A 17,273-nucleotide genomic window follows, 5' to 3' on the forward strand; every position below is an offset into this window, starting at 1 on the left:
GAGACTTTGTATCCCCTATAGTTTCAGTGTGGTCTTTCTCAGGCAGTGGTAATTGCAATCACAATGTTGTTGGTGTTGCTAATGAAGGAGGAGGAGGAGGAGGAGGAGGAGGGAGAGGAAAAGATGATTAAAGAGCTCTTTTGTTTCTTTAGTCATCATGGTTGGACAGCTCTAACTGTTGAAAAGTTTTTCCCCATATTCATCTGAAATCTGTCCCATTGAAATTTGCTTCCATAAATATTTACTGAGTGACTACTACGTGCAAATTGCACCATTTTAGGCACAAATCTCACTCACTGATTCCAATATAGCCTGTATGCTCACCTTCCTATGACCCATCATCAGGGAACTTCTCACACATCGAGGAGGAAAAATGCTGGTCTTGAGTCCACACTCCTAGAAGCTTCTCTAAGCTTCTCTGACCTCTACCTTAAGCCCCTGCTCTCCAAGTGAGTTTTTTGAAAATATCTTTCTACACTCATCTCTGAGCTAGAACATTGTATGAGGGTGCATATTGGCTTGCTGAGAGATTTACTGGATTTGTTATCATAATGTATAGCAAATTCCTCGGGGTCAGAGGCAGAAAGGCTTGTTCTTCCATTTACACATACAAAAAGTGTATCTCAGTCTCATGGTGAAGTCTTAAAATATTTGAAGATCACTACTGTATTCCGCATAAATCTTCTTTGGAAAGATTTATTTACTTTGGAAATAAGGAGTGGAGGGATAGGTAAAGGTTCATAGTTAAAATACCAGGAGAAGAGCTTAAAAGGAGTGTATTTAGAAAGAGGAGTCATTTATGTAGGGTTGGGTAGATAAATGATAGTCCATAATCACAGAGATGGGGAAAGTTTGTGAGTCGGAGTGTCTGACTAAATCAGGCTTTGGTGGTACTCCTGCATAGCTGGTACGGAAATAGACCTAACTTTGGTCTCATAGGTAGATTGTGTGACTCAGACTTTACTGTAGGTAGCCATTATGCAGTGCACTTCTGATTTGACATTGGGACCAGTCAAATCCACTGATATCCTCCTTTCCATCACTGCTGCCTTTACCCTCAATGTCTCTCTCCTGGAACATGCAATGGAATGGCCTCCCAACCAGGATCCTTATCTCCAATTGCTCCTCCCACCAAACCATACCACCTGACACAATGAGGCCGATCTTGCTAAAATGCAGCTGTAATCAGCAGTCCTGTTTCTTAAACCTTAAACCTTCAACTTTGATGCCCCCCTCCCGCCTTGCCCCTAGAGGTGTTCCTAACCTCCAAATAGAGTCGACCGCCCTTACTTTTTAGCTATTACTTCTAATACGGATTTCAGTCATAGTGAATACCTGTGACACTTTATTTCTTTATATCTCTCTCCTACTTCCAAGACTGTAATTTTACATTTGTGCCTAGCAGCCAAAGAATGTCTAATATCTTATCTTAGGAATTAACATAGGATCAGAAGATACGAATAGACACTTTTCCAATGAAGACATACAAATGGCTAACAGACACATGAAAAAAATGTTCAAAATCATTAGCCATCAGGGAAATTCAAATCAAAACCATACTGAGATACCACCTTATGCCAGTTAGAATGGCAAAAATTGACAAGGCAAGAAACAGCAATTGTTGGAGAGGATGTGGAGAAAGGGGATCCCTCCTACATTGTTGGTGGGAATGCAAGTTGGTATAGCCACTCTGGAAAACAGTGTGGAGGTCCCTTAAAAAGTTAAAAATTGAGCTACCTTATGATCCAGCAATTGCACTACTGGGTATTTACCCCAAAGATACAGACGTAGTGAAGAAAAGGGCCATATGTACCCCAATGTTCATAGCAGCATTGTCCATAATAGCTAAATCGTGGAAGGAGCCGAGATGCCCTTCAACAGATGACTGGATTAAGAAGATGTGGTCCAGGGGGCGCCTGGGTAGCGCAGTCGTTAAAGCGTCTGCCTTCGGCTCAGGGCGTGATCCCGGCGTACCGGGATCGAGTCCCACATCGGGCTCCTCTGCTAGGAGCCTGCTTCTTCCTCTCCCACTCCCCCTGCTGTGTTCCCTCTCTCGCTGGCTGTCTCTCTGTCACATAAATAAATAAAATCTTAAAAAAAAAAAAAAAAGAAGATGTGGTCCATATATACAATGTAATATTACTCAGCAATCAAAAGGAACAATTTCTCAACATTTGCAGCAACATGGACGGCACTGGAGGAGATAATGCTAAGTGAAATATGTCAAGCAGAGAAAGACAATTATCATATAGTTTCTCTCATCTATGGAACATAAGAACTAGGAAGATCGATAGGAGAAGAAAGGGATAAAGAAAGGGGGGTGAGCAGAAGGGGGAATGAAGCATGAGAGACCATGGACTCTGAGAAACAAACTGAGGGCTTCAGAGGGGAGGGGGGTGGGGGAATGGGATAGACTGGTGATGGGTAGTAAGGAGGGCACGTATTGCATGGTGCACTGGGTGTTATATGCAACTAATGAATCATCGAACTTTACGTCATAAACCAGGGATGTACTGTATGGTGACTAACATAATATAATAAAAAATATTATAATAATAAAAAAAAGAACATACCTCAGTCCTCTAAGAACAGTACTCTGCTGGGACAAGAGAATTCCAACTGAACCACTCACTGATCTGGGCATATTAAAGCAATCATCACCAGTACACACCTGTTGGAACAGCTAAAATCCAGAACACTGACAACACCAAATGCTGGCAAGGATGTGGAGCTACAGGAACTCTCATTCCTCACTAATGATAATGCAAGATGGTACAGCCACTTTGGAAGATGGCTTAGAAGTTTCTTACAAAACTAAACATACTCTTATCTTGTAACTTGGCAAACATGTCCCTGGGTATTTACCCAAATGAACTGAAAACTTATGTTCACAGAAAAACTTGCACACAGATGTTTATAGCAGCTTTATCCATCATCATCAAAATCTGGAAGTAACAAGATGTCCTTTAGTAGGTGAACGGAAAAATAAACTGTGGTACATCCAGAGGATGGAGCATTATTCAGTGCTTAAAGAAGTGAGCTATCAAGCCACGAAAAGACATGGAGGAATCTTAAATGCATTTTACTAAGTGGAAGAAGTCAATCTGAAAAGGCTATACACTTTATGATTCCAACCATATGACGCTATGGAAAAGACGACACTATGGAAACAGTAAAAAGATCAGTGGCTGCCAGAGGTTGGGGAAAGGACGGATGACTAGATGGAACACAGAGGATCTTTAGGGCAATGACATTACTCCATATGATACCATAATGAAGGATATCTGTCATAATGCATTGTCCAAACCCACAGAAAGTATAACACCAAGAGTGAACCCTAATATAAACTATGGACTTCGGGGGATATTTATATGTCAGTGTAGGTTCATCAAGTAGACGGTAGGGAAAGCTGTAGATGTGTAGGGGCAGGGGCATACGGGAATTTTCTGTACCTTGCACTCAGTTTTCCAGTGAAGGTAAAACTAAAAAAATAAAGGTATTGATTTAAAAAAAAAAAAAGAATTAATGTAGGAGAAAATCTAGCTCCCTGGTGTAGCACCCTAGCCATTCCATAATCTTGGCCCACTCCATCTGTCCCATATGCCTACTCATGGCTGCTGTTTCTTTGCAAACCACAAAGCAAACCTTTCCCTTAACAAGACTTGAATCTTCCCACTTTGATGGGAAAATTCTCTGTCCGGTCTGTTGCTTTTGCCTGGATGGCAATTTTTGTTGTTGTTTTGTTTGTTTGTTTGTTGCTTTTTTTCCCCTCTGCTTGTTGAAACTCTACTCATTTTCCAAGAAATGGTCCAGATGTCCCTTCTTTATGAGGCCTCTCCATGCTCTGATCACACCTGGTTTGATCTGTCTTTGACAGCATTGATCAGACACTTATTTCATGACTTCATTCACTTTCAAGTTCACAGGTTTTACAATTGGCAATTGTCCAAATAGGTGGTAAGAAAATTGTGTGGAGTAGAAAAAATATGGCTACATGCCTTACTATAATAAGGCTCTGCTGACTTTGTTAAACACGCAGCCCCGTCCCACATGTCTAGATCTTGCTACTGAAAAAGTGCTAGAAAATGGCACTGAAGGCATAGTTAGAACATGATCAGGTCAAAGTCTTTTTCTCCCTTAATTTTCTCTGGAGGAGTAGTGAGCTGGGCCGCAGAGCCTAGAGCTTCCCAGCCTGTGTCCCCATAGTGATGGGTTACACACAGGTGTAACCAAGCCCCTGGGCCTCTGGGTGTTAACCAAGCATGCCTCAAAGACACTTGATGTGTGTCCTGTTCTGAAAAATAGTTGGAGAGCACACCTTAGTCAAGTAGGGCGAAACCACAAACAAGTGGGCATACATACACTGCAATGCGAAATGCCTCCGTTTGGATTTGGTGTCTCATTTGTGGGCACAACAGGAAAAGCCAGGGACCTGGAGTCAGGAGCTGTATTCCAAACCCATCCCTTATGTATGTCTGACTTTGAGCAAATCATGTACACTTTCTAGACTTCTATTTCCGAAGGACTTTTTTTTCTTCATGGATTTTTTTTTTTTTTTTAAGCTGGCCTCTTTTGGGGTTAGGGAAAAGCCATGGACTAAGTAATGTCCACATTCTCTTTCAATGCTCATGTCCTCAGAGTCTATGAAAACCTATTTCTTATCACTGTTGAAAGTAAGTAAATTAATACCTGTTAGGCCACAACTATTTCATTCCTAAAGTAGACTGTTTTTCTGGTCTGGTCACTGGACCATGTGGTTTTCTGAGAAAGTAGAGCCTCTGGGTGAGGTAAAAGCTTTCGTGATAGGGGTGTTAAATCTATCCAGTTAAAGGCAAAAACCATGGCTCCTCCTGGAAAAGGAACATGAACATCCTTTGGGGCATCAAATACCATAGATTTCATTTTCAGGTGGCTTAATTCTCCACCTCCCAATTAAATATGACACAACCGTGAGCTAACTTTAGAAAAATAGAATCTGTAGGTTTTGTGTTACTCATATATTACTTCAATAATGCTTGTGGTAACCATACCGCTGTTTGCCTCAACACAGTCCAGGTTGGACTTTTTGTGCATTAGGTGATTTCTGCTAATTACCTTGAACACTCCCTTTCACTCTGCATACTGAACACCTTCTCTCTGCCAGCAATCGGCCCTTCTGGGCTGGGTGGGTATAGATTCACACATGACTCAGCTCATTCAAAACAGAGAACTGGGTCAGAATAACCTCCTGAAATCTCTGTTTCTGAACCTGATCACTTGAAGGTGGTTCATAGTAAATAAAGGGTGGTGGATTCTGAATGCATTACAGAATTTGAAATCAAGCTCTCGAGCCAAGCCCTGATTCCATCTTGGATATGCATTTTTAGAAGATTCTGAATTCACGTTTTCTCCTCTGTGTTTGTGTAATTGTGGCTTATAAAAGTTTAGTTTTCCACATCAGGAATTTTGTCCTTGGTGTGGGAACTCACCAGATCTTGACAACAGAAGCCTCTTGGTGCATCAGAAGCCAGTCCTTGAGGCAAGAATCACTTGGTGAATGAACACACCTTTTAGGTGCAAGGCATCTCCTTCACCATTCACCATTCACTCGTTGGTTCATTCACTCGTTTCCACACATTGGCTTCTGTCTTCATCCACAGAGCTAAAAAAAAAACGGGTCTTGTTTGCATAAAGGTGTTGTAAAATGAGTCCGTCCCCACAAGGCCTCCCCCTTTGCCACAGGAAGGACTCCCAGACATGCCCTGCACTGTATAAACACACACTTTCATTGACACCTGGCGTATCTTCTCCATTTAGAGCCTGCGGATTCCCTTCCCTTATTGTGACCTACTAATGCTTCTTTCTTTACTTAAAAATGTGATTGGGTTTCTGGGATCTTCTCTCTATTAATGCTCTACCACGCCAGAGTGTGGTACGGTCTCGTTTAAACACAATCTTGTCTAAAGCCTTCACTGACCACCCCCCAATGTGGAAATAAGCTCTTCTTCCTATGAAATTTCTCCATAATCTTTCTTCTTGCATTTATCATCAGGGCTGGGACTATGTAAGATAAGGGATTGTGTGAGATGCGAAATTTAGGGGATGGGGCCAAAAACCCAGCCAAAATAAATAACATTGTAATTTGACATTAAAACATTGTAATGTGACATTAAAAAAAATTAGTGAAAAAATCCATGATTTTCCCATGAACAAAACATCAAAATTTTCCATAAAGATGGGATCAATATTTTTTCTTTTATTTTACCTTTTCCTTTCAGATTTTTTCTTTTGCTTTGGGCTCTGATATGGCCCAGCACTGTTTTTTATTCTGTCTTTATTGGAAATTTTGTTATTTTGTTCACCATAGATTTTTGCATTCATTTTGAGTTTTTAAAATATATTGCATTAAAGTGCTATTTATCTTGATTCCTAAATTTTTGGCATCCCCTTAAATGTTGTGCTTGAGGCCAGTGCCTCACTTGCCTTACCCTGACCCTGGCTCTGATCACCATAGCAACTGGCACAGCCCTTTGCTCCTTGATAGGCACGCAATTAATATTTCATGAATGAGTTAATGAATACTAGCAGAGATATCTTAGCTGCTTTTTTCCCCTTTTTTCTAAAGGCAAAATGACATCTACTCACAATTTAGCATCTACCATGACATCTAGATAGGCAATGACACAGGGAAGTTGTAGTGGTCTCGAGTGGCCGCCTGTAGTAGTTGTCAGTGTGGCTGCTGCCGATTAAAATAGTTGATCCTGGACCTCTTTCACTGTCACAGAGCAACCCCCCCACCCCCGGTCTTGCTTCATTTTATATACAAATAATTCTCAAGAAGCAAAATCGTGACAGAAGTACAAAATTATCTTTCACCTTCCTGAGCCACGGACAATAAAAGTGAGCCACGGACAATAAGAGTAACTTCTTTGGAAATCCAGAGTAGTGGGAGCAGGGGTTCTGTGGCTGGGTTTCTGGAAGGAGTCTCCGTGCCTCCAGGGAGAGGAAGAAGGCAGAGGGCTAGAAGACCAAATGTGGTGGAGTCTGTTCCTCCAACTCTCCTACCCAGCTTGACAGAAAGTGGAATTTTGTTTCATTACAATAGCACAGACACACAGGAAAGGTTCCCATTTCTCAGGGGAGAAAGATACAGATCATGGAGGTGTTGAGTCGGAGTCTTACACAGGTCCCAAAGAGGATAGTTGATTCCTCAGTGTATTCATCAACATTTATCTTTAAAAGACAAAAACGATCATTCACAAATCCTCTCACAAAATCATCTCTAGAAAGTTGAGCCTGTGATAACAAAATTATTTCTATGCCCTGGTAGAGCGCCCGTGAAAATAATGTTTTTGATTTAGTTACAGGAATTCTGTTCACAAACAATGCTGTGAAAGTGTTTTCTCTGGGTTCTGTCCACATAATAGTCACTGTCCCTGGGAGGGTAGATTTTATTCTGTAATAGTTATGATGATTTACACTTTTGTCCAGTTATCAAATGATCGTTAGCCTCTATTACCCCAGTGCTCTAACGTTAAGTAGTCCAACTATAAAAACATGAACTATGTTAACTTTGAAAAAAAAAAAAACCAAGAATAACCTACCCCACCCCAAATCTGGGAAGAAAGAAATCTAGAAGAAAGAAAATGGTTCTTAGAGACTGCTTTTTTTGTTTCTCTGACAGTCTTCAAATCATTTATTTTTCCATTTCGGTTTTTGGCTGTTCCATGTGGAGTGACTGAAACTTCACTTCTGCTCTACGTCCGGAAATGTGGGGCTCCGAGACCCAGCGATGCGTTCATTTTAACAAAGCATCGTACTAGAAGAATGTTTAGACATTTCCTGGGGTCTCACGGGAGTCTCGCCAGCACATTAGGTTTCGATTTCACATTTCCTGAGGGCCTAGTGTGTGGTAGCCACCATGCTTGGCGCTTTCCCATGTTAATTTATTTGACACTTTGAAGAGTCCAGAGGGAGAACAGGTATGGTCAGGCTCATGCTAAAGAAATAAAAACTAAGGCTGTAAGATGTTGTAATGTGCCCAGGGCTGCAAGACTAGTAAGGGGCGAGGCTGAGGCTTGGCCCAGATCCCCTGCTTGTCATATTACATACAACTGCCTGGTTATTGTCACAGAAGGGAAATACTTCTTCTCCAAGAGATGCAGAGAATATGTTTATCCAACCCAATTTGTCATGTGGTTAGTTTCCATGGTGAAATGAAATAATCCTAAGAGTCTTCAGACATTATTTTAACCTATTTGAAGAGACAAGCACCATCTGTCCAGCTCTCTAGACCCCGCAGATACCTTCCCTGGAATTTCAGACTTTATTAGAGAAACTTCTTCCTTTTCAAAAGTCACTGTAACTTCCAAAGAGGCTTACAAGTAATAGTTTCTGAATCACCTTGGAAGAATTGGTAAGGTGATTGTGCACGAGAAAGAACAATTTGATCCTATGCAAAGGAAAATGTACCAAAGTTGATGTGCCCAAATTTTGGGGATATATGTGGGCATAGTTTGATGTGTGCTGGGGATAGGGCGAGAACGTGTATAACAGAAATTGAATGATGCTGAAAAATACATCCTAATCACTCAGGCCCATATTTTTGATAAGCAAGCAATCAAGTATTCATGGCTACAACTATAATGGATAAAACAATTCAAGTTGAAAACAGTACAGGAGAAGTAAGAATAGCACGGCACAGTGGTTAAACGTGGGCCCTTGAAGTTGCACGAGTTTATATTCCGGTCCTGCTGCTTACTGGCTGTGTGACAGTTGAAACGTCACAAAACAACAAACAAACGCTGTGTATTCAGTATTCCTACCTATACAATGGACACAATAATAGTAAATACGAATAAGGATGTTGTGGAGATTCAATGAGAGTGCATATAAAATGTCTGACACTTCATAAAAGTGTGCTATTGTTAAAAGGGGGATATATTGAGCTCTTTGTGGTAGAATAATCTATTTCTCAGGTTCAAGACATTGGGAAAGTGTTCCTCATGACAGGAATTGTCATCAGACTTAGAGATAGAGCAGGTGATTTTATTAGTGGAAGTTAATATGATCCCTGTAAATCGGGAGCACAAGACCTACAAAGCATGGGGAAGAGGACATCCAACCAATAAATAGTAATAATTGCAATATTATTGGCAGCTGAGCCCTCAGAGCATCTACATGCCTGTAACAATTAATAGGCAAATAACTCCAATCAGTGCCAGTGGATCTGCACTAGCAATACAAGAGGCGCCAGCCAAACTAGAAAAAATCCAGCAGATGCCCCTTGTAGGAAATTTAATTAAAGTGGAAAGGACTGTAATAACATTCCCATTGTGCTCCTGCCTCAAATTGGAGAGGCAGAGCTTTTTGTGCATTCTCCAGACCAGGAGGCTGGTGTGGAAACAGCTAAACACAGCAGGCCTGCTCAGATCCTGCCAAGGGGACTCGTGGCTGTGTCAATTGATCATCACTTCCCCAAAGTCACAGGGCCCTTGCAAATCAGCACAATTCCGGGTCCTGAAACGGTGAGAAACCACAGAGCTCTCGGTCCTTTAAATGAAATGAAAGATTACACCATCTGTAATGAAACACCTTTCTATCTCCTCATGGCCACTATTTAGTCATTGATAATACGGTAAACTCTTCAGAAATAATTCAAGGAGCTAAGAAATCAAGTCCCACCCTTTTAAGTTCTGGGGCATGAGCAATGGCTCCGACTCTTGAAAGATCTACTGATCTTTCTCCAAACTCTTGGAGCAATGGCTCCAACTCTTGAAAGATCTATTACACATCCTCAGCCAGTGATACTTTCCTGCAAATGTGTGAGACCATAAATCTTGGAAGGTAGTAGGCGGTTCCACAGGGAGGTCGTGTAATGGGTACCTGCCCTGGAATAGCAGCATCTGGTTTCAAATGTGATCTCCACACAGCACTGGGCAAATTACTTCATTCTTGGTTTCCTCATTCACAAAACTGAGTAATAATAGCGTCTACCTCCTGCAGTTCTTGTGCCTGGCACACCATAGGCACTAAATAATTGTCATCTGTGATGCCCATTCTTTCAAGCAGTTAATAATGGCCTCACTGTCCAGCAAATAATTTTTTGAAAAAAAAATACATACCCATAAAATGCATATTTCTTATAACCAAAATATCTAAGAGGATATATCCCCAAAAGTGTGATTGCCGTATCATATGGTAGTTCTGCTTTTAATATTTTGAGAAATGTCCATACTGTTTTCCATAGTGGCTGTACTATTTTACAGTCCCAGCAACAGTCCCAATTTCTCCACATCCTTGCCAACACTTGCATTGCTTTTTCTTTTTTGTTTTTTGATAAACTGGTGTAAAGTGATATATATCATTGTGGTTTGGTTTTGCTTTTTGTATATTAATTATATCTCAATAAAGTTGTTAAAAAATATCTTACATTGTTCCTTACACATTATAGGTAGCTATTGACCCTTTGATTGCTATATGAAAAGATAACATGTCTTGCTTGTTCTCTGAGTGATATTCTCCTCCTTTGATAACTCTGCTACTTTGACCTTTCCCAGTAGACCTGTTGAAAGGATGACAGATATCTGCCTTTGTCAAGTACTTACAGGGTTCATTCTAAATTACATACACCCACTAGGTGCTAAGAATAGAGAGGGGGGTACACAGGGAGGGTGTAGACGAGGCCCCTCCTTCATGGAACTTAAATTCTGGTTAGACAGGTAGTAACAACAAAACCTGAGAAATGTTAGCATCAGAAACTCTGAGTGTGAGGGAGTCATGTGGCAGGAAATCCTGGAAGGAGGAAGAAAAGGCTTCCCTCATGAAGTAAAGGTAAAACTGAAAACTGAAGGATTCTAGGGTTTGTTACCCTTGAGAAAGTGCTCCAAGAGGGTGGAAGAAGAAGGCTCCATGACCTGGAAGGAAAAGAAGCCTGGAGCTGAGAGGAGCTATCCCCCCAGCTCCTCCACCCCTGCCTGTGGCCACAAGAGATGGCAAGGTGGACGGTGGCCAGATTTTGGTGTAGGCTTGTCAAAGGGTGAGGGTTGATCCTGAGAATGATGGGGAAATCACCGATGGGTTTCAAGTAGGAGAGTGAAATGATCCGATCTGAGATTAGAAACATCATTCTGGCTGTTCCATGAGGCAAGAGGGAATGTGGGGATCCTGGTAGGAGGCATAGATGCCTCATCTCTTGATGATTCTGGCCCAGACTTGGGTGGTTTGGAAGCAAAGTAATGGATAGATTTGAGAGAAATGTAAATATTTGGCTTCAAACCAAAGCTACCACCTCCTACCACCACCGAGATAGGGATGGGATATGTAGAAACCTTAAACTTTGCCTCCCCTTCTGCAAACAACACCCAGAACATATTTAGATTGGGAAAAAGAAGGGAAGTGATATCCAAAGTGGAGCTAGGGGGTTGTCCATGTCAATTATGTGAGCTAATCTGCTTGACCCATTGCTTCAGCTAATGAAGGGCTGCTTGCCCTCCTTCCACTCCAATTACGCTTATCATCATGCTTATCATCGCAGGGCCCTAAAGAAGCCAGGAATAACTCAACACCAGTCCCTCTAGCCAAACAATCAGCAAACAAAGATAACTTTAAAGAGTGTCAAGCCCAGCTTTATGACTCCCTCATAGGCACCAAGGGCATTGTCTCAACAGCCTAAGCCATCAGACAGGATAGCCCAGGACTGTTTGTGAATTGACCTGCTGGGACCAACCATGACTCATCTGTTTACAGCAGAGCAAAGGTAACTTGGTATGCAAAAGGTGACAGCTGCCTCCCGGGAGACCATCACACCTGGAAACAAGGGCACTGGGTTTTAACTGGAAATGTTTGCATTGGCACAGACCCAGGCTGGATAAAGTGTGCCCGAGGAGAGGTCACGCCATGGGGAGGTGAGTGAGCACATGCACATATTTTAAAGAGCGGGAGTCTTCACATCCGACTGGCTGTTTCAAGGCACTCTCATGGTTGCTCTGAGCAGCTCAGAGGCTAGAGATCATCACTTGTATGTGCTCTGCTATTTACATTTGGATATAAGCAGACCTCCCCAGAACCAGAATTCCTTTCTTGGTGGAAGTAAGATTCAGGGCAGCAATAATAAAAGAGTAGTAACAGTGATATTGGCATCATTTATTAATGACATATTATATTCTGGAGGCATTATGTCATTCGCGCTATATACATTACCTCTACTCTGTCATTACAGCCTGGTGCACATACGAGCTTTAAAATACTGATGCCTGCAACATGGACGGGACTGGAGGAGATAATGCTAAGCGAAATAAGTCAAGCAGAGAATGACAATTATCATATGGTTTCACTCATTTATGGAACATAAGAAGTAGGAAGATCGGTAGGAGAAGAAAGGGAAGAAGAGAGGGGGGTAAACAGAAGGGGGAATGAACCATGAGAGACTATGGACTCTGGGAAACAAACTGAGGGCTTCAGAGGGAGGGGGGTGGGGGAATGGGATAGGCTGGTGATGGGTATTAAGGAGGGCACGTATTGCATGGTGCACTGGGTGTTATACGCAAGTAATAATCATGGAACTTTATATCAAAAACTAGGGATGTACTGTATGGTGACTAACATAACATAATAAAAAATATTATTTAAAATAAGAGAAAGAAAAAATAAAAAATAAAATAAAATACTGATGCCTGGGTCCACCCTGCAAAGGCTCTGATTTCATTGATCTGGGTGGAGCCCAGACATTGGCACTTTAGGGCTCCCCAAGGAATTCTGATGTGCAGCCAGGGTTGAGAACCAGAGCTTAATCATCATGACAACCTGCAATGCAGGGCTTTGTAGCTTTATTTTATAGATGAGGGGGGAAAATAGAGCTCAGACAGAACAAGTAATTTGCCTAAGTGCAGCCTTGAGTCTGTCTGGCCACCAACCCTCCCTCTGCAATATTGCTCCACACACTATGTAGGGAATCCTTGGGTAAAGAGTAAGCAGGGAGAGCACACAGGGGAGAAAGAGCAGCCGAGGGCAGCAGCACCCCCCGGGTACCCAGGAACTCTGAGCAGGAGGCTCCACCCCACCTGAGCCAGCTATGTACCCCGCAGGGTGAGGATCCATAAAGGAGAGGAGCTGAATGGGCAAATAACCCACCTTCATGGTTGCAGCAGCCGCTGGCGTCCCACCAAGCCCCAAGGGATGGCACAGAGGAGACATTTGGCAGAAAGTTGAACAGGGCATGGCCAGGCTGGGCAAGCAGTCCCATGCACGCTCATTTACCCCTTGCCTTGTCATACCGCTTTAGGGAGATGAACTGCCTTCCCACCTTCTGCCTTCGCATTCTCTGCTGTGTCTGCTCCAGGCTGTGCCAGGTTCCCCAGCTACCTCTGACCTGTACTTTTGAAACCTATTAACTAAAGGAGGTCACACTGATGGATACACTACTGAATGGAAAGAAGTATCCTCTCATTCTTGTTTCCCAACCATGAGCACCCTTAGCCATAACTCCCTGAAACAAATAATCAAGCGAGAACGTGAAGCTGCACTTTTCCTCCTCCCTGGTGGGAAGACCAGGCCTGGGTCCTCTGCTCTCACCCTCCTAGAATGAAGCATGGACACAAAGCCAAGAGCTGAGCTCCTCTGTACCATCCCACTCCCTAGATGAAGGTGGATCTTCCAAAGTATTTCTGATATTGCTGGGAGTGGCTGGGAAACGATCACCCTCTGAGGGATAAAGGACGGAGGGAAGAAGTTTCTGGAAATCTGAGGTGGACAGTGTCTGACCCTCTCTGTACTTCAGGTTTGAACTCTGCTCTTATACTCCCCACAAAGGCTTGGACTGGCCAACTTCATTTGTTTATTTACTCAACAGTTATTAAGGGTTTGTAGCACTGGGGATTCTTAGAGGAGGAAGACCGGTCCGTGACCTTAAGCAGCTCACAGTTTTAGCAGGGGAGAAGTCACATAAACAGCAACATCATGGCAGGGGGACGCAGTGGTATGGTGGGGGACACCGGGAGAGGCCCTGGGCCCAGTCAGAAGAGGGGGTCAGGGTCCTGGAGGGATAACCCCTCTCTGGAGACTTATTGCAAGCCTAGTAGGAGTTAGCCAGGAAGGGAGACTTTGGTTTTCTATGTGAAGCAAGCCACTTCAGCAGGGGAGCAGAGATTCTGTCCCTGGCTTCACTGAAGGACATTCCTTGCTGGAAAGTCACATTGACTTAGCTGCTGGCCCTCTTCCCTCTCTAGGGTGCAGAGATTTGGACTTCCTTCTCCACATCCAGGTCAAAGGGCTGAGTCCTAAGTGTGACTGAATTCCTCACTCAGATTTTTTCTCAACAGAAGCAGGGAGTTCTGAAGGCCTGCCAGCCACACACAAGAGCTTCTCCCGAGAAGGCACGGGCCAGGGAGAGACAGCTGTGCAAGGGAAGGAGCGTCCTGTTTTGGGCCGGAAAACACAACTCAAATGAGGCTAACAACACACAAAGCACGGGCACTGTACAGAGTCACTTCCCCCTGTTAGGTTTCATCACAGTAACTGTCGTAACAGGGCAGCTGGAGATCCATGGATGGAGGTGTACCTGGATTTCAGTCCAGGCTCAGCCACATAGAGTCTTGGATGACCTTCAGCAGGCCACTGAGCTTCCCAGTTTTTATACATAAAAGAGGGCTTAAAATCCACCATGGAGAGGAGAATTGGGTGGGATGACAGCAGGAGAGCCCTTGGACTCGGCACAGAAGGGGTCTCAGCACTTGATGGCTGTGCTGTATGCCCTCCTGCTGGGACCCTCTTCCTTCCAGTCCACTTGCCAGAGAGCCCCCTTCCAAGTCTCTGAGTTCAGTAACCCAACCCTGACCCTCAGAAATGTTTGCCTTTTTCCGAAAGTGATGATTCCATTTTGGATCCTTTGCTGCCTCTTGATACACCCTAACATGTTCCTCCTCAGGCCCCTCCAAGGAGCTCCAATGAATTGGATGCTCACCGACAGGCCTGTGTTTGGTCCTGTAGGCTGAGGGCAGGGAGGGCGGAGTGGGCTGTGGTTCTGTGAGCAGGGGCGAACCCCGCAGGGCTCCCAGCTCCATTTCTGTCTCCTCCTGGCCTGACAGAGCCACAGCCAATGCTCTTACCAGGTCACTAAATTTCCCCATCACATGACCTTCGCTTGCCCGTTTTGGAACAATACGCCCACTAATGTTAACGAGCGCTTCTTTCTGCCTGTGCCGAGCCTGTCTACCTTTGAAGAGAAATCACAAAAGTGGTCATAGTTCTCCTCTTTGCTTTCTGAGGGGAACAGTTACAGTTCCGATGTTATGTCATTTATAATTAATTATATCATATTAGGGATCTCTCTTTGATGGTAGTGGCAGAGGAGGGTTTGCTAATTCATTCCCTTAAAATGTTTTAAAAATAAGTCCTTAGACCCAAGTCCATTTCATTGTCTTCTTCTATTTTTAGATAGATTTTTTTTTAGTGCTCATCAAGTGAAAAGCTTATTTAAACACCTGTACTCTGTCATATAATGGTGACGGGGAAAAAAATCCAAAAGAAGTGGATGCCACAGAAATGTTTTAGAAGACAGTGCTTGAACATAAATCCCTTCCTTTTCATTCCCACTGTTGCCCTTGAGGTGAGGCCTCATCGGCTCATACAGAACTGTTTTGAGAACTTCGTACCTGCTCCCCAGTCTCCAGGCTCTTTCCACTGTCCTCTGTACTGCCCAAGTGTCTAAGGCATCATGTGACATGCCAGCTACAAGTGTCCAGATAGCTTCTCTGTGATTGCAGGATAAATTCTATCCTTCTTACCCATTCAAGGTACTTTTCTATCAGGCTCCTCCTGACCTTCCAGGACCCCCACAGCTATCAAATGGATCTTACCCATTGTCCTCTGAAAGCCCTGGAATCTCTTCATTTTGTGCCTAGAGTTATAGATCCCTCTACAGTCCCCCCTGTCAGAAATCCTTCCCCTTCTCCTTCATGTGGGCAAATCCTACCCATGTCCTCAAACTCCTGAGCTGAAAGCATAGTCCCCACTGAGATATGCATGTGGTTATCATTTCATGCTCTGCTTCCTTGTGCCCATACAGGGGTACACCCTGTCCCCAAGTCCTCCTTTCCCTTCAGCTACTTCATAACCTGCTTTCTTCACAAACCCAGAAAGGACTTGATGTCACTGAGATATTACTCTCTGCTGCTCTCTATGTTTTATATAGTTTTATTGTCTTGTCTCTCACACTATGCACCTACCCTCCAGACACACCTGGGCAGGTAAGAAGGGCGGAGTACAGGGTTTGCTGCACATCTGCTGTGTGTTGAGCATGGACACATTAAGATACATTTAAATTCATCTACAAATTTGTCTGGAAGTGTTTTGATCCACACTTTCTTTTTTTTAACACAGGCAGGGGGAGTGGGAGAGGAAGAAGCAGGCTCCCAGCGGAGAAGCCTGATGTGGGGCTCGATCCCAGTACTCTGGGATCACGCCCTGAGCCGAAGGCAGACGCTTAACGACTGAGCCACCCAGGCGCCCCTGATCCACACTTTCAAGTGAGGGAACTGAATGAAGCTCAGAGGGAGTAAATGACTTTCTCAAGGACAGTTTGATACCAGATATGGTGCCAAGGAGGAACAAAAAATTGTGGGATGGAACCTGTTAAGCCAGGCTTTGTGAATGTGGTAAGATTTGAGCCAGAGCCTGGTCTCGTGGGCAGGATGGGAGAGCCCTGGGAGTGTGAACAGCACATGAAGGTTTCAGACTCAAAGTGACAGTGTGATCATTTATGACTTTCAGAAAGTATACTTGATTTCCTTCAGGAATGAAGTATTTGAGTTAATTGCCTGGTTTTGAGCATGCAAACACGGAAATGTGCTAGACGGGCCAAAGTTCAGGGGTAACCGAACTTTCCTGCAGCATGTTAGGAACAGAATAAATGCTGACAAAGAAGCAGAGATTTTTACATTTTAACTGCAGGTCAAAAGAGGACTCTTCACAGAAGATGGCTGAAATTGAGCAAACACACAATCCCAGATGGTTTCAGACAGTAGGATAAAAATGAATAAGCCAATATGGGTTCATCGAAGATAACAAATGCACCACTCTGTGTGAGTGTGTGTATATGGCGGGAGGTACGTAGGAAATCTGTATTTTCTGCTCAATTTTGCATGGACCTAAAACTCCTCTTAAATAAAGTCTACTTTAAAAAAATAAAATGAAATGAAACAACTTCAAAAAAATGTTTTAAATTAATGAGGCCAGGTCCCAAAGCTGTGCCCTGAGGCATGAGGGGAGGAGAGTATGTGCTCTTCTCTTGGCATACT

The 17,273-nt window shown here is 43.4% G+C and overlaps 1 long non-coding RNA gene across 1 annotated transcript in view; it reads right to left on the reverse strand.

Moving 5' to 3' along the window:
- LOC103677573 overlaps positions 1-5,837 on the reverse strand; it is a 46,509-nt gene extending 40,672 nt beyond the window's left edge. Inside the window, exon 1 of the long non-coding RNA XR_572447.2 lies at positions 5,469-5,837. This is a non-coding gene — a long non-coding RNA (uncharacterized LOC103677573). The remainder of the gene's footprint in view (positions 1-5,468) is intronic.
- Positions 5,838-17,273: the final 11,436 nt, after the last annotated feature.

This window comes from Ursus maritimus, unplaced genomic scaffold (genome assembly GCF_017311325.1).
Source record: "Ursus maritimus isolate PB19 unplaced genomic scaffold, ASM1731132v1 scaffold_10, whole genome shotgun sequence".
NCBI lineage: Eukaryota > Metazoa > Chordata > Mammalia > Carnivora > Ursidae > Ursus > Ursus maritimus.